Source organism: Cnephaeus nilssonii, assembly GCF_951640355.1.
Source record: "Cnephaeus nilssonii genome assembly, chromosome: 20".
In the NCBI taxonomy this organism is placed as follows: Eukaryota; Metazoa; Chordata; class Mammalia; order Chiroptera; family Vespertilionidae; genus Cnephaeus; species Cnephaeus nilssonii.
The window spans coordinates 14,142,448-14,165,711 of record NC_137091.1 but is presented as its reverse complement, the minus strand read 5'-3'; the positions used below and the strand labels follow the sequence as shown (position 1 = coordinate 14,165,711).

The window sequence follows — 23,264 nt, the reverse complement described above, 5'->3', positions numbered from 1 at the left end:
TTTGGCTCAGTGGATAGAGCGTCAGCCTGCAGACTGAAGGGTCCCAGGTTTGATTTGGGTCAAGGGCACATGCCTGGGTTGTGGGCTCGATCCCCAGCAGGGGGCGTGCAGGAAGCAGCTAATCAATGATACTCATATTGATGTTTCTACCTCTCTCTCCCTCTCCCTTCCTCCCTGAAATCAATAAAAAGACATTAAAAAAAAAAAAAAAGGAGCCCAGACAATATTCCAATGCCTGACAATCTGACTCCAGCATTCAGAGAGGGTGATATTAAACATTTCAGTTATATAACGAACATCTCTTAATCTAATTAACCATTCATCAATCATCAATGCTTTCTAGTAACATGGCTTCCCAGGAGGCTTTCCAGTAGAGAGAGAACACCCCTTTTGCCAGCACAGAATCACTAGTCCACTTGCCAGTAAAATGGCGCTCTGCTCATCCACCAAGTTCCTGTAAACCTGACAAGTCCCTGAGGAAGGAACCCACTTCCAGGATACAGGCCACATTTCTGGTCCTCACTGTGAGGCTGAAGGCTAGATCCTGGAAGGTGGTGACTGCACCAATGCCCTGTGATAAGCTGACAGCCTTCTGCTGATAATGCCCTGAACTCCTATGGACTACAAACCCAAGAGAGAGTCCATGGGAAGAACGTGTCCTTAGATCACCGAGTGGTTTTAAGTCACCAAAGTTCTCACTGTGGTAGTCTGGTGTAGTACTGCAGGAAACAAACCTATCCTTATTTTTATCATCCTGTTTCGTAGGTTCTCATCACATTACTTTTCCCCCTCAGCTTGTATCTGTCCAGCCTGACACACCCTATCCTTCCAGTTTGGCTTTCTGTTCCTTGGTGATTCCTACAGGACACATCACAATTTCTTACAAGGTGAAGAAAACATTTCCTTCTGTTCCTTCCTAGTGATCCTCAGCATTTTCTCAACCCTGTGTCAGAGCAGCACATGGGATCTTTGTGTTCAGAAAGCAGGCTCCAAGGCCACTTAAACCCCCTTCCTGGCTTCTAAGTGATGACTCAGAGGTCATATAGATGTAATTATAGTTGATATAATATAAATATAGTTGTCCTAGTTGCTATAACAAAATACTACTGCTATAACAAAATACCACTGACTGGGTGCATTATAAACAACAGAAACTTATTGCTTATAGTTCTGGAGGCTGGGAAGACCGAGGTCAAAGCACCAACATAGCTCTGGCCGGTGTGTACAGTGGTTAGAGCGTCGGCCCACACACCAAAAGGTCTCAGGTTCAAGTTCTGGTCAAGGGCACATACCTGAGTTGCAGGTTGTTTCCCTGGCCCCAGTCAGAATGAGTGTGGGAGGCAACCAATGGATGTGCCTCTCTCACATCAATGTTTCTCTCTCTCTCTCTCACCCCTTCCACCCCTCCCTTCCACTCTTTCTAAAAATCAATAGAAAAATGTTCTTGGGTGAGGATTAAAAAAAAGAAAAAGGCACCAACATAGTCACATAGGCCCTCTTCCTGGTTCATTGTCTTCCCCGTGTGACTTCATGGGATGGAAAGGGCGAGGGATCTCTTCAGGGCTCCACCTTCATGACTTAAGCACCTCCCAAAGGCCCTACCTACAAATACCATCACATCAGGCATTAAAATTTCAATATATGAACTTTGGAGGGACTACAAATATTCTGACCATAGCAGTTACAAATATAATTGTAAATATAGTTGAGGTTTTTTTTTCCATCTAAATACACTGCCTTATATTTGTCCACATTAAAGCCTTAGAACACACACACACACACACACACACACACACACACACACACACACATATATACACACACACACACACACACACACTGAGTGGCCAGATTATTATGATCTCTGAACGCATAATAATCTGGCCACTCAGTGTATATCCTATATAATAAAAGGCTAATATGCAAATTAACTGAACGGCAGAAAGACCGGTTGCTATGATGCACACTAACCACCAGGGGGCAGATGCTCAACGCAGGAGCTGCCCCTGGTGGTCAGTGTGCTCCCAAAGGGGGAGTGGCGCTCAGCCAGAAGCAGCTCATGGCTGGCGGGTGCAGTAGTGGTGGCAGGAGCCTCTCCTGCCTCCGCGGCAGTCAGACATCCCCCAAGGGCTCCCAGACTGTGAGAGGGCGCAGGCTAGGCTGAGGGTCCCCACCCCCCAAGTGCATGAATTTCATGCACCGGGCCTCTAGTATGTGTGTGTGTGTGTGTTTTTCTATCTCTTTCTCCCTCTCTCTATATATTTATATTTCAGAGAGGGAGAGAGAGATAGAAACATCAATGATGAGAGAGAATCATTGGTCAGCTGCCTCCTGCATGCTCCACACTGGGGATTGAGCCTGCAACCCTGGCATGTGCCCTTGATTGGAATCAAACCCGGGACCCTTCAGTCCGCAGGCTGACGTTCTATCCAACTTAGTCAAACCAGCTAGGGCTCCATTGATTTTGAGAGAGAGTGGAAGGGAGGGGGAAATACACAGAGAGAGAAACATCAATGTGAGAGAGACACATTGATTGGTTGCCTCCCGCACGCACCCTGACCAGGGCTGGGGATCGAGCTTGCAACCAAAGTATGTGTCCTTGACTGTAATCGAACCTGGGACCCTTCAGTCCACAGGCTAATACTCTATCCACTGAGCCAAACTGGCTAGGGCAAGGATATTTTTTTTCCATTGATTTCCAGAGTGGAAGGGAGGGAGGAGGCAGGGAGAAAGAGAGAAACATAGATGTGAGAGATACATCAATTTGTTACCTCCCGCACACGCCCCAACCAGGGCTGGAGAATTCCTTGACTGGAATCGAACCCATGACCCTTTGGTCTACAAGCCAATGCTCTAACCACTGAACACCCTGGCCAGGGCTGTTTTTTATTTTAATCTTCACCCAAGGGTATTTTCCCATTGATTATTATTTTTTAAAAGCACTGTCTCCCTTTATTTTATTATTATTATTTTTTGTTAATCCTCATCTGAGGATATTTTTCCATTGATTTTTAGAGAGAGTAGAAGAGAGGGGGAAAGACAGAGAGAAATATCAATGTGAGAGAAACACATCAATTGGTTGCCTCCTGCACGAGCCCTGACCAAGGCTGGGGCAGGAAGGAGCCTGCAACCAAAGTATGTGGCCTTGACCGGAATCGAACCCAGGACCCTTTGGTCCACAGGCCAACCCTGTATCCACTGAGCCAAACTGGCTAGGGCTCCATTGATTTTTAGAGAATAGAAGGAAGGCAGGGAGGGAGGAGCAGCGGGAGGGGCAGAGGGAGGGGGAGAGAGAAACCTTAATGTGACAGACACACCCATTGGTTGCCTCCTAATCCCCAGCCAGGGGCCAGGGCCAGGGCCAGGGATGGAACCTGCAACCCAGGTATGTGCCCTTGACCATGAATTGACCTTTGGGTGTGTGGGCCAATGCTCTAACTCAGTGGTCGCAAACTGTGGCTCGCAAGCCACATGCGGCTCTTTGGCCCCTTGAGTGTGGCTCTTCCACAAAATACCACGGCCTGGGCGAGTCTATTTTGAAGAAGTGGTGTTAGAAGAAGTTTAAGTTTAAAAAATTTGGCTCTCAAAAGAAATTTCAATCGTTGTACTGTTGATATTTGGCTCTGTTGACTGAGTTTGCCGACCACTGCTCTAACCACTCAGCACCACCGGCCAGAGCTATGTTTGAGTCTTAAGGCATGTACATAAAAACACAAATAGAACCACTTAGTTCCTAGAAAAGGGGTCTCATGTAAATTTTCACAATACTTCACACATTTCTAGAATAGTAGCTAATCACACAAGGCAAGTGCCTGAGATGAGGAATCAAAAAAATGGGGTCCTGGTGTTGAGAAACCAAATTATCCCTCTTTATGTCTGCACCCAAGCAGCTGAATGTTGCTGGAGAAAAACCACATACTAGGCCAACTAGTTTATCTTTAAACTCATGATCATAAACTTCAAATGGGTACCCAATCCTGCCAAGACAGTCCTACTAGGAAAGCTGTAAGTTTGCTTTCCTTCTCCCCTACATTTGCATCATCTTCATCTTCATCAGTTACGCTGATTATCACAGTGGAAGCATCTTGCTCCTATCCAAGGTTAATCCTCCCTGTTTCCTTATATCCTCCCATGGATTTCACTCCTATATAGGTCAAGTAAGCCTTCTCTCTACTGTATCACTCCCAATGGCACAAAACCATGCTGTAGAACCCTACCATCTTTTAAATATCTCATCCTTTGCACTGGCTGGATAGTTCAGTGGTTAAGAGTATCGCCCCCATCCTCCAAGGTTGAGAGTTCCATCCCCGGTCAGGGCACATACAAAATCAACTAATGAATGCATAAATAAGTGGAACAATAAATTGATGTTTCTCTCCCTTCCTCTCTTTAGAATCAATAGATAAAAGAAACAAAAATCTTTCTGGAGGCCGTGTGCCCCTGGATCCGGGTGAGGCTGGGTCCCGGGTCCGGGTGAAGCCGCGTGCACCTGGGTCCAGGTGAGGCCACGTGCCCCTGGGTCCGGGTGAAGCCGTGCCCCTGGGTCCGGCCGAGACCAAACCAGAGGGAATCGGACCTGCATTACCACCATTTGTCCACCATCCAGATCTGAGGGGTCAGTGCCGACATGTACACATAAGGAACTGGTGGACATTGATATTGGGTCTCAAAAGAACTGTTGGTCCAGAAAGAAACTCACTACAGACTGATTCATTTGCCTGTCAGCATAACTATTATTGCTCGTCTCACATTCAGTTCTTATAAGTATATCTCTAGTGACACATGATCTCACTCATCTAGGGGAAATGATGAACAACATAGACTGATGAACAAGAACAAACCCAGAAACAAGGAGGCATCGATTGGACTATCGGGCCTCAGAGGGAGGATAGGGGAGGGTGGGGGGAGGGGGGAGAGATCAACCAAGGGACTTGTGTGCATGCATATGAGCCTAACCAATGGTTAAGTTCAACAGGGGGTTGGGGCATCCGTGGGGAGGGGTGTGGGATGGGAATGGGGGGATGAGGACAAATATGTGACACCTTAATCAATAAAGAAATTAAAAATAAAAAAAATAAAAAAATCTTTCTGGTCCCATATCCTTCTAGTTATGCCTAAATATATTTGCTCCCTTCACAGCATAACTTCTCTCTTGTTGACTACATGTAGTCTCTATTTCCTAACTTTCTCGTTCACTCTTCAACTCATTATAGTCATATCCACATTTCTGATTTACCAACATGAATCAAGCCAAGGCCACCAATAATATTCTCCAGCGATCTCCAAGGCGACCAACTCAAACCATATTTCTAGTCTATAACTCTCGGCAGCACTACACCCAATTGACCACATCCCTCCTACCTGAAACCTTTTCTGCCCTTAGATTTCACAACTCAACACCGTGAATTTCCTTCTGCCTTCCTGGCTGCTCCCCTGTCTCCATTACCCTATCTCTAAAGGCTGGAGTGCCTAGGATTTGGCACCAGAACTTCTCTTCACTCTTTCCTTGAAAGTCAGGTTAAACCACACGTATGGTTTAATCAGCTCATGCAGTTGATTTAGCTGCTAACGACTAGATATCTGGAAATTTTGCATTTTAAATCATTCAAATTTCTGATTCCCTTAAAAAACACACCACACACTTGGATTTGTCAATATTGTTGGCAGCATTCTCATAACAGAACAAATGGAGCAGAAGCTGTTTGTTATCCACATCTAAGGGAGTTGAGAATATAATCCTGAGTCAAATTCCCAAAAGTACCAAAAACTCTCCTCCCAGAGCCACCAGAATGTCCAGTCAGTCTTCCGTCAACTTTATCGCTGTTAGGTCAAGCCCGCAGGTGCATCTTGGGGAGGGGGAGGGCGACCCACTCTGAACGACTCCAGGACTCCGCCCGCCCCGAGAATTTAACAGCCCTCAGGGCAAAGACAAGGAGTGCACATTTTGAAATACAGAATTACACCGCTCCAAAAACAAAGTCCTTTCGGCACAACACTGCCAAGATCCTGTAAAAGCATCAAGTCTAGTTTTCCGCTGGCTTTTCCGGGCTGAAGTGGTCTAGGGACCAGAGGAAGCCCTCTTCTAGGGCGGAGAGGTTCCCAAAAGCCGCTGGGAAGAGACAACTCTTCTCGCGGTCGCTGAATTGTTTGAGGTGAGAAAGCGCGGGGACCGCACCGGCCTAACTCCTTGGCGGGGTGCGGTGCGGCGCTAGGAAGGCGGATCGGGCAAGGCTAGGGTGGAGACTGGGGCGGGGCCTGCCCCAAGAAACGCCTCAGACCCACCACCTAACCCTGCACGGGCTTCTTCCAAACACCCTCGCCCCCTTTACGGATTCAGGGCGAGAACCTACGGCTAAGGAACTAGGTTAAGCGGACCCGTGATCCCGGACCGCCCAGAGGCGGTGACCTCCGCCCAAGAAACCCCACCCAGCGGGAGCCCGGACTTCGCGGCGCCCGCGGAGCCCACGCGCGACCAGGCGAGAGCGCGGGAGGGCGCGTGCGGCGTGACGTGACTCGCAGCGCGTCCCGTTACGCCATCGCGCCCGCTTTTGAAAGTTGGCGCCCGGGGCCGCCTCCCATGCTGCCCTGCGCCAACCCCTCCCCTCACCTTTCCTCCCCCGCCCTCCACTCGTCGCCCGGCCAGCCCCCCCACCCGTCCCTTCCCTTATCAGCACCCGCGGCCCCGGCAGCGCCGACGCAGGCGCACTGCACCACGCTGCCGCCATTTTGTGTCCGAGCCTGTGGAGCGATTAAACCGTGCGCGGAGCTGCTTCTTTGGCGGCAGCGGCGGCGCGGTGGCCGGTGCGGGTGCGCGGAGCTAGCCAGGGACGCCAGGTGGCCGGAGCGGTGGAGCGGCGGCGGAGCGGGCGCTGCGGGGGGTGTGGCGCGGAGGTAAGGGGGCCCCGGGTGGAGGAGGTTTCGCGGGCCGCCTCTAGGTGTCACGATGGGGCCGCTCCGGTCGGCGCTGGCTGCAGCCCGGCGCCAGCGCCGCCGCCGGGGGGTGTTTGTCTCCCTCTACCGTCCCTGCTGCGGCGCGGCCGCCGCCATTGCCCGTCGCCGCCACAGCCCGGCCGGCCCCCCCAACTCACACCCGCCCGCTAGGCCTCCCTCCTGGCGGCGCGCTAGGCCTCCGGCGGCGCCGGCGACAGAGGCCCGCGCGCCGGCGACTCCATTTTCCTTCCTTTGTCTCTGCCCTCGAGACCGGCTCTTGGCTCGACAGATCACCCGGCCGCGGCCCGCCCTCCGCCACTCCCGAGGCGGGTAGCCTCAGCCGACAGGCGATCTCCGTGCCTCGGCTTCCGCGCCCGCTTTTCTCAGGGGTCCCAACTCTGCCGCCTCGCGCGCAGCCGGGTCTCCGTGCAGTATGGGTGTCGGGCCCTGGCCAACGCCTCTCGGGCTGCCCATCCTCCAGCCCGCCCGGTCCCTGGAACCTACCCGGCTGCCCTGCGAGGCTGCTCGGCGGTCGCTGCCAGTCCGCGCGTCGCCGCCGCTGGTCTCCGTCTCCACCGAGTGGCGCAGGCGGCGCTGCTGCGAGCAGAGGGACCCCAGAGCTGCCGAGAGCTCCCTCTGCAAGGCTGGCTGAGCTACTCGCGCCTCGACGCCGCCTGAGCGGGCGGGGGGACGCGCGCTCGCCGCCCCCGCCGGGCCCCGCTGCGCCCCTAACCTAGCGCCCGGGCTCTTTGCCGAGCCCTGTCGATGCGGCCCCCCACGGTGGGCGGAAAAGACATGAGTTCTGAACCAGATAGTTTTTCTGGAGCCAGGGTCGGACTTCCCTTGCAGTGAGTGATAGCCTGATTTTGTGCGCTAAGAGATCTCAAAGGGATCAAAACTGATCTCAAGTGATATGACAAATTCCAGAGTTCTGGATTATGGGCTGGGCAACTTGGGCAGGCGCCCCTTGAGTTTCCCTCGCGCTTTAAAATGTCCTGACGCCAACTTAGTACAGTATTTAGTACTTGGTTCTCTAGTACGAGGCGAAAGCAGTTCTGGATTCGGCAACCCGATCTAAAGCTCCAGAACGGCAGAATGAATTATTTTGACTTCACTGGTAATTTGCCCATACGCTGAAATCTGAGGGTTGATGTTGTAATTGAATCTTGGGTCACTAGCTGCAGTTGGTTTATAAATATCTACGCCTAATGTAACTACTCTTTAGTAGCAGACTTCCTGTAGCCCCGAGTTCAGAATTAAGTAAACATTTCCGTATGTATTCTTCATGCTTTCTTCCGAATTTAGATCAACTAGTGAAGTTAATTCCACTACCCTATAGGCTGCAAAAGAACTCAAACAGGGCACGTATATTACATTTACTCCGTCCTTAAGCCGTCTTGCATCGTAAAAAAGCTTTCTGTTGAATTACCTTTTTGCTCTTTCCTGAAATATTCTAGTGCCTTAATATAGTATGGTCCGGCAGTTGATGTAATAACTCCGCCTGATTTGGAGAGAAGAAAGTCTTGATTAACTTTTTTATTTTTTTTTTTTAAGAAAAGTTGCATTAAGTTTATGAGGAAATTAAAACATCCTGGTGCTAAGCAAATTTGTCAGTCCACTGTGTGTGATCTCAATCTGTAGGCTTTTGCAGCATTCTGCCTCCATAGGGGAGTCTGGGGAGTCTTTCAACATCCCCTTTTGAACCCTACAAAATGTTCCTTCTCCCCCTCCTCCAGAATACAATTGCACTAACTAACTAAATGTAGTAGCATTGATGGAGTGTCAAGTTTAGGAATAGAACCACACTTAATTATCTAATATTTTAGTCCATTTGTGTAATTTTTTGCACTTTTGTGATTTTGGGTATTATTTTTCTTTTGAAATTATGGATGTCCGGTGGCATGTTTTACTTATTAAATAAGCTCCACATGCATTAAAAATTAAAATCCAGCAGGTCTGTAATTGAGCCAAGTGTAAAGCTTTCCCCCCCACACCTTGTTAGCATTGTGCTCCACAAACTGTATTTTGCTTCTTGATTCAGTTGTGCGATACGCAGTCATTTACTTCTAAATCTTACACATCATTTATACTGTTTTCATGATATAGAGCTTATCCACAGAGTTGCTATCCTTTGAGATTTCCCAAATGCCAGGATTCATACTTGGTTTTTATTGGAAAAGTAGATCTACAGAGAAGATAAATTGAGGATATAAGGTTACCCAAAGGAACTTATTATTTAAATCAGTGGTATGAGAAAGATTACAACAGAACAGTTTGTCCACATAGGAAAATGCTGCTTATTTAAAAGTAGTTGTAAAAGTCATCTTAGAGCCCTAGCCGGCTTGGCTCAGTGGATAGAGCGTCAGCCTGCGGACTGAAGGGTCCCAGGTTCGACTCCGGCCAAGGGCACATGCCCGGGTTGCGGGTTCGGTCCCCAGTAGGGGGCGTGCAGGAGGCAGCTGATCAATGATTCTCATCACTGATGTTTCTATCTCTCTCTCTCCTTCTCCCTTCCTCTCTGAAATCAATAAAGAAATATATTTAAAAAAAAAAAGTCATCTTAGAGATTTGTTCAACCAATATAAAATTTAGGAGCTGTAAAAGTTATCCTTAAGATGCATTTAAATTCTAAGGTCTTTAGGATTTTGCTTTAGAGAACACACAAAAATGAGGACACCCACCTAAGACTTACGAGAGGCTTGGGGAGTTCCTTTGTGAGTTGTGGATGCCACCTGTGGCTGGCAAGTGCCCTGAGGAGGAATCCTGTGGCAGAGCCTTGCACCATGGTGCCTGCTGACAGAAATTCACCTCTAGAGACTGTTTTTGTTTTTTTGCTTCAGAGATGTTGCTGGTATTAAATTCACTCCATATCATCTACTTTATAAGCTCCATTTCATTTTTTAAAACCAGAAACCAGTTGACCATTTATCTACCTTATTTACCTATCTCGGTTCCAGGTGACTTCAGGCTCTTTTGCCAAAAATTAGGTCCTCCTTCAAACAACTAAGAATTGTCATAATTTGGTATTTGAGAAAGAGCATACAGGTTTAAGAAGTAATAATGGCAAGTAACGATGACTCTGCAGACCATGGATCATAATTATATATATAGAATTTAGCATGCCATATTTTAAACTTGATCTTCCCTGGCAGTATCTTTTTTGTTGTTGTTGTTAGTCCTCACATGATATTTTTCCTCCATTGAATTTTTAGGGAGAGGGGAAGAGAAAGAGAAACATCAATGTGAGAGAGTTGCATCAATTGGTTGCCCACACCCGGACCTGCAACCCTTTGGTGCATAGGCTGGCACTCTAACCGCTGAGCCACACCAGCCAGGGTCCCTGGCAGTATTTTTGTGCATTTTCTCAGTGATTAGTATTTGGGTGCAAAAATGTGGTATGGCATATAGACTGCTGACATACACCCCAAGAACAGTGATTTTTTCCCCCCACACACAGTCTTTATTTTTTGTTGCCCTTAGAATATTCAGGGGCATAAATTCTCATTCCCTTTGACAGTATATGGACTCCAATACAAAAGTTTCTTAAACTAAATACACTAGTCCTCTGTGTTTTAAATTGCTTCTCAAGAGAGAAGACTTTTCTTCAGGTTCATCTAAGAAGAGTATATCAGCCTAGTTTTACGGGCTTTATTTAATTATGAGTCGGATTCCCTCTTGGTTATACCTCTTATGCTAAATTCTTTGAAAACTCTTAATTCAAATTTAGCTTACCTCTTATGCTAAATTCTTTGAAAACTCTTAATTCAAATTTAGCTCTTTTCATTTCACTTGGGAGGCCCCCGAACTCCCTTCCCCCTTGGAGGTAAGTTCCACTCTACCACTGCCTGAAGCTTTTTTTTTTTTTTTAATATATTTTTATTGATATCAGAAAGAAAGGGAGAGAGAGAGAGAAACATCAATTATTTAGCAAATGTCTAAAAAAAAAACCAGAGTGTTTTATTATTGGCTTAATTAAGATATTTATAGAATAGCCCAATTAATAAGATGGCATATTTTACCAGTCTTCATCCTGTCCTAAGTTTGTTTTTCATATACGTGCATTTGTGCGTACTAGTATTTAGTATTCATAAAAATGACTTATGCTTCTGTTTTAGAATGGTCACGGACCTGGGGCCAAAGAACAAGATGCGCTAGTGGACAGACTGCTGACCAAGGGCTTGAGAGCTGGATTCTGTTTTTCCTCCTCAAACTGACTTTGCCGCCACGGAGAGGTATATTTCCATTTCTTGGACTTAAAAATAGAAGTAATAAAACCCTCCTTGGGTTGGAGGATTTGCTGGGCCATTCTTGGGTATAGGAGATGCAAGAGGGTGAGTGGTGGAGGGCATACAGGCTTTCTGGTCAGAGAGTCTGCGGTTTGAAACTCTGTACTACCATATACTAGCTGGATGACATTGGGCAGTTACTTAACCTTTCTATGCCTACAGCCCTCATTTGTGAGAGAATAACATTAATTACAGAGGTTATTGTCAGAGTTGAGAATGTGGTAAAGCATAAAGTACCATTTGGGGACTGTACATAGAAGAGAAAAAAACAAAACAGGAAATGGTGGCTGCTTTGCTGTAGAAAACTTTGGAGTGTGTGTGTGTGTGTGTGTGTGTGTGTGTGTGTGTATACACACACACACACATACATACTAGAGGCCCAGTGCATGATTGAATCATGCACGTGTAGGGTCCCCTACACGCTTTCGCTTTTCGCGGTGGAGCTGGGTGCCTGTCCACTGGACAGGCACCCAGCTCCCCCACTTTTGATGGTCCGCGGCTGCTGAGGGGGGCTGCCGCGGACACCTGGCTACCCTGCCGTTGAGAGGCGCAGCTGGGTGTCCGCGGCAGGCCCCGTCAGCGGCCGCGGATCTGGCCGTTGAGAGGCACAGAGGGCGGGAGTCCTGCCCCCTGCGCCTCTCAACAGCAGGGTAGCCCCCCTCAGTGGCAGTGGATCCGTGCCTTACAATGGCCGGATAGGCCACCCCTAGTCCCACCCCCCAGCCTCCCGCCGCCCAATCGTGGGCGTAGCGGAGTGATGGTAATTTACATGTTACTCTATTATTAGATAGGATATATATATATATATATATATATATATATATATATATATAATTTTTTTTAATATATATTTTTTAATATATCTTTTTGATTTTTTACAGAGAGGAAGGGAGAGGGACAGAGAGTTAGAAACATCGATCAGCTGCCTCCTGCACACTCCCCACTGGGTATGTGCCGGCAACCAAGGTACATGCCCTTGACCAAAATCGAACCTGGGACCCTTGAGTCTGCAGGCCGACGCTCTATCCACTGAGCCAAACCGGTCAGGGCTGGAATGTATATTTTTTGACAGTATTAGTTGAAGTCTTGGTAAATGAATTCAAAAGTCTGTTGCGGAAATTTGTAATTTTGAAGAGGAACCAACAGATGGAATCCTGTTCTTAGGGAATTTGGTATCCTGGATAAAAATGGTCCTAATTGAGTTAGCCTAGGTAATGACCCAATGTTTACATCAGAGTGTTAGTTATAGTCACTATCAATTTTTTTCTTAAAATTTGAAAGGATCACTTAAAATTTATTGTGGCCTCCACTTTCTGCTATAAAATATAATAGACATCAGAGGGAACTTGAAACAGGTTTCTCATAAGTGTCAGTATCTACTAGGCTTTGGATCTCATAAACAACAAAAGGTAAGGTGTTGGGTGTGAAATTGTATCTTCTCAGGCTACCAGAAAGCACTTCTTTCTTATCCCCTAGAAAATGTGAAAATTGTTTAATTTCACTTATGTAATGGCAAAAAGGAGTGTAGAGGTGGAAATTACAAATGCTGAGATTAGGTAAACATATAAATAAATCATCTAAGTGACTACTAAGATTTTTTTACAAACCATGCCTGAAGCATATGGAGAGGAGGAAGGGAACAGGAATGAAAGCTCTACTATTCTTCAGATTACTGTTTCCCAAGTGGGCATCTTGGTACGTCCATCAGATGGGAAGGACAAGGTCTTTGTGCTGGTTTCCTGTCATCCAGAAATAACTTGCGCTCTACAGGTTCCTTTAGAAGTGTTGATACAAAATACATGCTAATGAACTGCTGAAAAGAAAAACAATACTGATTTGAAAAGCTATTGAGAAAACTAAACTAAATAGTTTGGAGAATGGGGTTGTAGAAACATGTTGGTTACTTTTAAGTGCTGTGGCTAGTTTAATCCCTGTTTCTCAAACGGATATAAATGCCCTTAGGGTACAAAGTGATAAGATTCCTGGGTACTTGAAGTCACAAGATAAGTATGACCCATCTTCTTGGAGCTTCAATTGTGCTCATTGAGGGGGCAGTGAGTTGAATAATTTAACTGATAAAATATTTTTACATTGAAATAAATACATGTTTTAGGAACAGAATATGCACTCTGTAAGACTTGTCTAAGATTACACAGGTCATCAAAATGGGGCATGAATGCCTGGTAGTGGGAAGTGTTCTTTGTATAGGCACTACAGTAGAAACCTTTGAGAAGCAATACTTTTGAGTTATAGAACAGCTCTATCATCCAGCTCCTTAATTTTATTCCCTGTAGTATCCTGTGAAATATAGATGTTAAATTGTATTAAATGGTGCTTGTTTGCTTGCATGCATGTTCCTACACATGTTCAACATGCACAGGAGCTCAGCTCAGTTGATAGGCAGTTCTGGATAGCTAGACCAAGTTAGAAATATTGTCAAAAGAAAAGAGGAAGCAATGAACAAAATCAGGTCTAAAACTATAAAGTAAATTATATAAAACAATTTTGAAAACAACAGGTTAACTCAAGCATAATTAACAATTTATATAGATTCTCCCCCCCCCACTTTGATAAGTAAAATCATAATAAAATGGCTAAATTCTAAGCTATGCACCTTGCAGTTCCTAAGATTATTGAAAAGCATCTATTCTTTACTGTTTTATGTGTTTTGCTAATGTTACTTACGTTCCTCTTAATGTAAGTGGTACTTAAAAATTACATGATCTATATTGGTAATGCCTGCTCTTTGAATACAGGTTTTGTATTGGAATCTAATTGGTTCTAGACATACAAAAGTGTGACTTTCTCTGAAATGATGTGAGTTGGATCAACCCAGTTATTTAGATATCTGCAGTACTTACTGAACACTTGTAATTTTTCCATCATACTTTCAGAGTTGGTGTTTTTTTTTTTTTAATGCAATACAAAAAGAGAAATTGTTAAGGAATAAAAGTAAAGAAAAACCCAAACAAAAACTTATTGAGCTCTTGCACATAGCAAGAGCTCAATTAGTTTGAATGAATGAATGCCTAGGGAATAAAATTAAATGAACATTAAAACAGTAGTCAAAATAAAAAACTAGTGTTGGTAGGGTGGTTAGGTTTGGGGTGACTTCATCATTTTCTATAGTTTGTATAATATAATTATTTTATAAATGCAAATACCCCCCCCCCCCTTTTTAGTTAGATAAAGCAGAATTACCAAAAATTGGGAATAACAATGTTGGGCCATAGGGGACTGATTAAATTGATACATCTATATAATAGGTTGTGATACAACCATTATATTATGCGTAGATATATTATGTATAGAAATACATAAAGCAGCCCTAGCTGGTTTGGCTCAGTGGATAAAGTGTCCGCCTGCGAAATGAAAGGTCCCAGGTTCGATTCCGGTCAAGGGCACATGCCCAGGTTTTGGGCTCGATCCCCAGTGGGGGACTTGCAGAAGGCAGCCAATCAGTGATTCTTATCATGGATGTTTCTATCTCTCCCTCTCTCTTCCTTCCTCTCTGAAATCAATAAAAATATATTTTAAAAAAGAAATACATAAAGCAGATTACCTAATAGTATGCACACTGTTCTCCCATGTGAGAGTAAATATGTGTATATATACAGGGTGTCCCCCAAAAATGTACGCTTTTTCTGATAGCTCACTTGATGTTTCTTTCTTTTCCGATTTAACTCATTGGAATTAATAATATTCAAGTGTGTGTACATTTTTGGGGACACCCTGTATATATTAGGAGGGGACTATGGATATAAATCAGAATGCTTATATAAAACCTATAGGTTTATATTCTGGCTTACTTGAGTTTTCTCCTATTACCTGTATTGTTTTTTTTTGTTTTTGTTTTTCTTGTTTGGGGGAGGATAATTATAGCTGAGAACCAAGATATACATTGCTACCTGAATTAATCTATAAACTTTTAGCTGATGCAATATTGAAAGCCTGGATTTTCATTGGAAGAGCCAAGCTTTTGGTTTTGTAGTTGTTTTTGGGGGGGAGGGGAGTACAAATTAATTCAGTAGATTCAAAAGGGAATACTATATGCAGAGAGGGAAGATCAAGTGCAAAAGCAAAAAAAATATATAGCAGAATGTGACGCAGAATGTGACTGTAAGGAAAGAGCTAGACCATGACTCCCTCGTGTGTGTTTTTTGTTGTTATTTTAAAATATATTTTTATTGATTTCAGAGAGGAAGGGAGAGAGAGAGAGAGAGAAACATCAATGATGAGAGGGAATCATTGATCGGTTGCCTCCTGCACACCCTACTGGGGATGGAGCTCAAAACTCAGGCATGTGCCCTGACCTGGAATCGAACTGTGATCTCCTGGTTTATAGGTCAACACTCAGCTACTGAGTTATATCAGCTGGGCTGTTTCCTCTTGTTTTTGGTACATCACAAAAGAAGGGCTCATGTTATACTTATTTTTTTAAATTTTTAATTTTAATTCTTTTACCAATATTTATCATCTATTTGTTAATTTGCTCAAACCCAGTATACATGTATAATGGTATCAGAATTGTTAACATGAACTCCATGGGAAACAACTTTATTAATTACAATACAGTGCTTATGTATAATTCTTTAGTCCTTAATCTTATAATCTCTAATCATTTCCAAGTTATTTAGGTATCATTTCTCCTACTCTCTTCAATGAAGTTATATATCTGTAACAGTGAGATTCTCTTTATTTTTATTTATTGTTGACAATATTATATTATTTTATTTTTATTTATTTAAATATGTTTTTATTGATTTCAGAGAGGGAGAGAGAGAGAGAAACATCCAATGATGAGAATCTGCATGCCTCCTACTGGGGATTGACCCTGCAACCCGGGCATGTGCCCTTATCCGGTATCGAATCCAGGACCCTTTAGTCTACAGACTGACATTCTATCCACTGAGCCAAACAGCTAGGGCTAGATTCTTTTTAAAAGAAAATAAATTTATACTTTCTTCACTTATTTCACCCATTCCCCACGCCCCACCTCTGGCAACAACCAGTTTTTCTTTTATACAATCTGTATTGTATAATTTTTAAAAGGAAAAAGGAATCCAGTACAATAGGAAGAAATACTGAAGCTTTCTGATACCCTATGTCAGTGGTCGGCAAACTCATTAGTCAACAGAGCCAAATATCAACAGTACAAGGATTGAAATTTCTTTTGAGAGCTGAAAACCGACTTCTGCGCATGGGCCACAAAGTTTCAATCGCACTGTACATGCGCGCCCGCACGTGGTGTTTTGTGGAAGAGCCACACTCAAGGGGCCAAAGAGCCGCATGTGGCTCTCGAGCCGCAGTTTGCCGACCACTGCCCTATGTTAACTTCAAATAACTAGGAAGATACTTCCTTATTGCTGGATGTTAACCTGTTCCTTTAAGGACAGCAATCCTTTGGCTTTTTGCCTCTAATATTTCTCCTCCTATTCCCCATTGTTTGAATTATTTCTAACGTAAGAGTAAATTGACTTCGAGTGAGAGCTAAAGTAATTGTAAATTTGAGGGCATAGGTTTTGAAATGTCTGTTCTTGACTCGTCTTAGTAGTAGATATTTGCTGATTTAGTGGTTTCTAGATAAGTGTACATCTTAGCTAGTGGCTAAGTAGGTTATCCTATCAAGTATATAGCTATAGCTCTAAGCATTTGTTGCACTGAAATTAAATCCTCTATTTCTTTTTTTTTAAAGAGATAGATGATACACCAGCTTTCCCAACAAGGAAGGAGGAAATAGAGTCCTAAAATGTTCTAGATGGGTGCGGGCTTTTGAAGAAAAAAGCAGATATCTTTTTTTTTTTTTTTTAAAGCAGATATCTTAATGTTCTGTGCAGTGGAGAGGGTGGGGAGTTATATAAATAGTAATTACACCCTAACTTTGAGAAGCCTTTATAGTTTAAAACATATTCTAATAGAGGGAGGAAAGATCCAGTCTGGTAGATTGTAACTTATGTTTTTGGTATTTTTGCCCAACACAGGGATTTCTCTTTAAATTTCTTGGACTTTAGATGTAAATGCTACCTGGTAGAGTGGTGTGCACTAACCATCTTCATCTAAATAGGCTTCAGAGACTTCTGCCTGATTTCTGGATTACAAACAAGGATACTGCAAAGCTAGAGAACCACCTTTTGCTCCACTAATGTACAACTTTACCATATGCAGTTGTTGAAAATTCCTGTTTGATTTCTTTCAGCTGGAAACTGGTCATACTTGTTCCCTTCTTACCTATAAGGATGAATCTAATTGATAACCTAAAAAAAGTGTAGAATGTTAAAAGCCAGGAGAAATTTTAAGTCATCTAGCAATCGCCTCATTTTGCAGATAAGAAAGCTAAGAGGCAAAGTGATTTACCCAAGGTCTTGGTATAGAATTGTGCATCTGTCTTTTTTTGTTGTTCTTCCTTAGACTGGCTCTAATTAGTTTCTAGGTTTCATAGAGTATCTTGCATTTACTTCTGTAGCTAATTATCTTATACTAGAGGCATGGTGCATGAAATTCGTGCACGGGGGCGGGGGGCGGTTGTCCCTCAGCCCAGCCTGCACCCTCTCCAATATGGGACCCCTCAAGGGATGTCCAACTGCCCTCTCACAATCCAGGACTGCTGGCTCCCAACTGCTCGCCTGCCTGCCTTCCTGATTGCCCCTAACCACTTCTGCCTGCCAGCCTGATCACCCCCTAACCCAGTGATGGGCAACCTTTTGAGCTTGGTGTGTCAAACTTCGCCAAAAAACTGAGCATAACTCGGGTAGTGTGTCACTTTGAGGAAAAAACTAACTCCAAGACTCTAGTCGCAAATGTTTCATCCTCAGGAGCAGCAAATGTTTCATCCTCGGCATGCGGCCGCCTGTCATCAGAAATGGCTGCGTGTGTCAGTGCTGACATGCGTGTCATAGGTTCACCATCACTGCCCTAACCACTCCCCTGCCAGCCTGATTGCCCCTAACTGCTCCCCTGCCAGCCTGATTGCCCCTAACTGCCCTCCACTGCAGGTCTGGTCACCCCTAACTGCCCTCCCCTGCAGGCCTGGTCCCCCCACCCCCAACTGCTCTCCCCTGCAGGCCTGGGTGCCCCCCAACTGCCCTTCCCTGTAGGCCCAGTCACCCCCACCTTCCCTCCTCTGCCGGCCTGGTCACCCTTAACTGCCCTCCCCTGCAGGCTTTTTTATTTTTTTTAAATCTGAACATTCCCTTAACCCTTTGCACTCGCTTGCTTTTTTCTCGATTCCTTTATTCTGCTTGGGATTTAATTTTTTAAATACCCCAGATTTTACAAAGCGCGGCAGTAGAATAAAAAATGGAGTTTCTTTTCATACAAACTTATTTATTTGGATTTTTTTATATTTCAAATTATTGATACATTCAAAGAGTATAAAAAGAGCTGTTACCGATGCAAACCGTGTCGAGTCACACTCGACATCCGAGTGCAAAAGGTTAACTCTTTTATTTTTTTTAAATATATTTTATTGATTTTTTACAGAGAGGAAGAGAGAGGGATAGAGAGTCAGAAACATTGATGAGAGAGAAACATCAATCAGCCGCCTCCTGCACACCCCCTACTGGGGATGTGCCCGCAACCAAGGTACATGCCCTTGACCGGAATCGAACCTGGGACCTTTCAGTCCACAGGCCGACGCTCTATCCACTGAGCCAAACTGATTTCGGCTCATCGATGTTTCTGACTCTCTATCCCTCTCCCTTCCTCTCTGTAAAAAATCAATAAAATATATTTTAAAAAACACACAAAAAACAAACCTGTTTCGGCTCCCTGCAGGCTTGATCGCCCCCAACTGCCCTCCCTTGCAGGCCTGGTCCCTCCCATCTGCCCTCCCCTGCTGGCCATCTTGTGGTGGCCATCTTGTGTCCACATGGGGGCAGGATCTTTGACCATATAGGGGCAGCCATTTTGTGTCTTGGATTGATGGTCAATTTGCATATTACTCTTTTATTAGATAGGCTAGAGGCCTGGTGCATGGGTGGGGGCCGGCTGGTTTGTCCTGAAGGGTGTCCCGGATTAGGGTGGGGGTTCCCTTGAGGTGTGGGGCGGCCTGGGCGAGGAACCTGTGGTGGTTTGCAGGCTGGCCACGCCCCCTGGCGACCCAAGCGGAGGCCCTGGTATCTGGGATTTATTTATCTTCTATAATTGAAACTTTGTAGACTTGAGTGGAGCCAAGCCTCCTGCTTGCTCCGTGGCCACAGCCATTTTTGTTGGAATTTATTTATCTTCTATAATTGAAACTTTGTAGTGTTGAGTGGAGGCCTGGGCCTGCCAGGGTGTGCAGAAAGCTTGGCTTCCTCCATTCCCGGAGAAACCCAAGCCTCCTGCTCGCTCCGTGGCCGCAGCCATCTTGGTTGGGTTAATTTGTATACTCGCTCCTGATTGGCTGGTGGGCGTGACTTGGTGTAGTGGAGTGATGGTTAATTTGCATATTACTCTTTTATTGGATGGGATACATTCAGTTTTTTAGATATTTTAACAGAGAAACATATTAAATGTATATCTTTAGAAAAACATGGAGATTGTACTTTACTGCTCTCAAGTATAGTACACCTGTTCACTGGCACACATTGGGTTTTTTGTCTGTATTTGTCAGAATTTTTTTTTAATGCCGTCACCAACGTTAAAGTTTATCCATGTGTATAATGCATTACTAGGCTCTAGCAGTCACTAATAGTAAAGCTTGGTATCTAATACTAAGGCTGTTAGGACTTTGAGCTTATTCATCTCTTTCTGGATAACCCAGGACTTTTTCAGAATCCTTTAGTAATTTCCCTGGGATAAGAAGAGACCATGCTTGGGAGGGCTGGTGTTGGTTAGCACACCTCTATTTTTAGTGTAGTCCAATTGGACCTCTGAAATTTCGAAATTATTTCAGCCCACTACTGTATATTTGTTTAGATAAACTCTGTTATAACAAAACTCTGGCATAGCATAGTCACTATCACATCGTAAAGCAGGTACAAACTATTTTACATTCACAGAGGTATGGTATGGTGCAGAACTATTCTATAATAATAGGATACTCTTAATTGTTTTTAATATTTCTTGTGTTTCTGTTTTATACTTGTAACTTTCTGCTATTGAACATTTTTGTTGTAAGTGTATGTTGAGACTATAAAGTAATAGTGACTTGGTTTCATCTTGGGAATAAATTTTTAAAATAATTTTATGTAATTTGCCTGTACCCTCCCCCCAATTTATTGATTAAGCTATTGCCTATATTTCCTTTTTTCCTATATTTTCCTATTTCTAAGGAGCAGCCAAATTGACAGATTGTTTCCATAATTTGAACTTTGTTCAGAGGCATTATATTGCCATTTATTATTACCCTTATTATACCTTTGGTACAAGTGTGCATTGTTGAATTTAAGCTGTTAGCTTCTAATTTAAGATTGAATTATAGGGTACCCCATTTACCAAATAAAAATGACTTGGTTTCTACCAAGTAGCCTTCATGAGTGGGTACTGGGTTATAGAAACACTAGAGCAGCGGCCACATGGTCATTGATAAACATTGCAAACCATGAACTCACTTGGTTATTATGTATGTTCATTTCTCTTTTTTTCTTTTTTTCTTTTTTACCTTCTGTCATGCGTTGACCTTGTTCTATACAATCTAGAGAGATCTTTTGATACTGATGGTACATATATATAACAGAGGTTAAACCTTAGAACTTCCTTATTAAATCACACGTTTCATTATTGCTTATATGGGAATCATTTATTTATTTGTCTAAATAAAGTGGTTCTTTATATTAAAGAATGAATCAAACATTCTCATAGTAGAAGACGGTGTATATTTGAGTAGCTTGGATTTTGTAGACCTGTATTTAGGATGAATATTATATTCTAGGTTAGTCATTTCCAAGCCATAGTCAGCAGAGATTCTATATCAGAATCTCTTGACTTTTTAAAAGGTCTCATCCAGCCTGGCTGGCATGGCTCAGTGGTTGAGTGCCTAACTAGGAACCAGGAGGTCAGGGCACGTGCCCGGGTTGTGGGCTCGATCCCCAGTAGGGGACATGCAGGAGACAGCCAATCGATGATTCTCTCTCATCATTGATGTTTCTATCTCTCCTCCCTTCCTCTCTGAAATAAATATGTGTGTGTGTGTGTGTGTGTGTGTGTGTGTGTGTGTGTGTGTGTGTGTATTTTTTTTTAAAGGTCTCTTCCACACCAGAGCTACTGAATCAGAATCTCTGGGATCTGTGTATTTTAAAGTTCACCTGGTGATTCTGTTACCAACAAGGTTTGGGAAACACTGCTTAGGTAGAATGTGCCCCAAAATCCATAGATGTGCCTATTAGATGTTCTGTAAATTCTCTGTATGTGTAATTTATTCCATTTTATAGCATTCATTCAAGATGATGGATTTGCCACAGATTCCCACCCTTTTCTCGTATTTCCAGTAATGAAAAACTGTGGAACTGCTCCAAAGACAGTATAACTCTGAGCTACTTTCAGAGATATGGGCCTGGAGCAGGGCAAGGAGGGATTTGGTGGTCACCCTTGAGAGAGCAAAAAGAAGTGAGATGTTAGGTTGCTGTGTGCCAGCAAAAGTCATTTAGGCTGTAGAAAGTAGAGAGGGACAGCATGTGTGTGGGAGGCAGCCTCCAGTTGGTACTGTGGCATAGCATGTTGACTCTCAGGTACGTTTTGTCTTTGGTTTTAAATGTTCAATAAATGAAATAAACAGGCTACCCTTAATGAGGAGCTAGAACATGGCCTCTGTAACCAGGTTACAGTAATAACTTTGAGATGGTTTAGTACATTTCCATTTGGTTATGTTGAATATTTTTGCACAAAGTTGGCCTAATTTCTTACATATTTAAATTTCCCCATATGCTATTTCCCTGCTAGAATGCTCCTCTCTTACTGTAGTTTGCCTGGCAGGATCCTCTCACCCTTGAAGATCCAGCCTTTTTTTTTTTGTCGGTGGGGATGGCCACTCGGGCGGCCGCGGCCACTAGAGCCGCCCGACAGGTTGCTGGCCGGCTCCGAATCCGAAGATCCAGCTTTAATAATTCTTCCCCATAAAGCTCTCCTTCACTCATTTAAGCCATTCTTTGTGCCAGGGTATGGGAAGTCTGTTAACCTCTGTTACAGCAGGCATCACACTGTATAGCTGCCATTTGTTTTATCTGTCTCCCTGCCAGATGAGCTTCCTGAGAACCAAGCCCTTTGCAGTTAGGACCTCCACTACAGCACCAAGTAATTAAAAGGGAAATTCTGTGTAACTAGCATCAGGCACTTTTATTTATTTTTTATTTTTTTATTTTTTGTTGTTTTAACATCAGGCACTTTTAGAATTACTACATCTTAATGTCTTAAAAAATGAGTGTATTCACAATTAGTTTTTATTTTTACGTGGTAGGATTTTTATTTTATTTATTTTTTAAATTGATTTCAGAGAGAGGAAGGGAGACGGAGAGAGAAATAGAAACAACAATGATGTTAGAGAATCATTGATGGGCTGCCTCCTGCATGTGCCCTTGACCGGAATCAAACCCAGGACCCTTCAGTCTGCAGGCCGATGCTCTGTCCATTGAGCCAAACCATCTAAGGCAGTATTTTTTTTTAACCTAACCTATAATTGTGTTAGGACTTCTTTTTCTGTTTAAGAAATGACATAAACATAGCAAAAAAGAAAATAAGCTCATGTAATTAAGCTTCTACTTAGCACACAATGTTTGTTTTTCCATTTGTTCTTTCTGCTTTTGTCATGTGCAGGGACCATTTGTGAATGTTTCATTTAACAGTGGCACCAATATTGAGTGTCTGCTGTTTACCTAATACTTTTGTATTCATTGCTGCAGAAATAAAAGACATAGTTCCTGCCCTTACCATTAAGCTAAAAGTCTATTTGGGGAAAAGACACAGACGTAGAACTACAGTAAAAACCAAAAAAACAAAGTTGAAGTCAGTGGTCAAGGTTGAGAAGACTGATTGTATTTAGGGCAGCAATTTTCATCCTTTTTCATCTCATGGCACACACAAACTAATTACTAAAATTCTGCAGCACACCAAAAAAAAGTATTTTTTGCCTAT

The 23,264-nt window shown here is 43.7% G+C and overlaps 1 protein-coding gene across 3 annotated transcripts in view; it reads left to right on the top strand.

Moving 5' to 3' along the window:
• The first annotated feature begins 6,357 nt into the window (after window positions 1–6,357).
• CTCF (CCCTC-binding factor) overlaps window positions 6,358–23,264 on the top strand; it is a 46,252-nt gene continuing 29,345 nt past the window's right edge. Inside the window, exons 1-2 of one of the 3 annotated variants that reach the window (XM_079759618.1) lie at window positions 6,358–6,891; window positions 11,046–11,162. The gene's annotated coding sequence lies outside the window, so the exon portion shown is untranslated. The remainder of the gene's footprint in view (window positions 6,892–11,045; window positions 11,163–23,264) is intronic. The other 2 variants (XM_079759617.1, XM_079759616.1) reach the window with 2 other exon arrangements.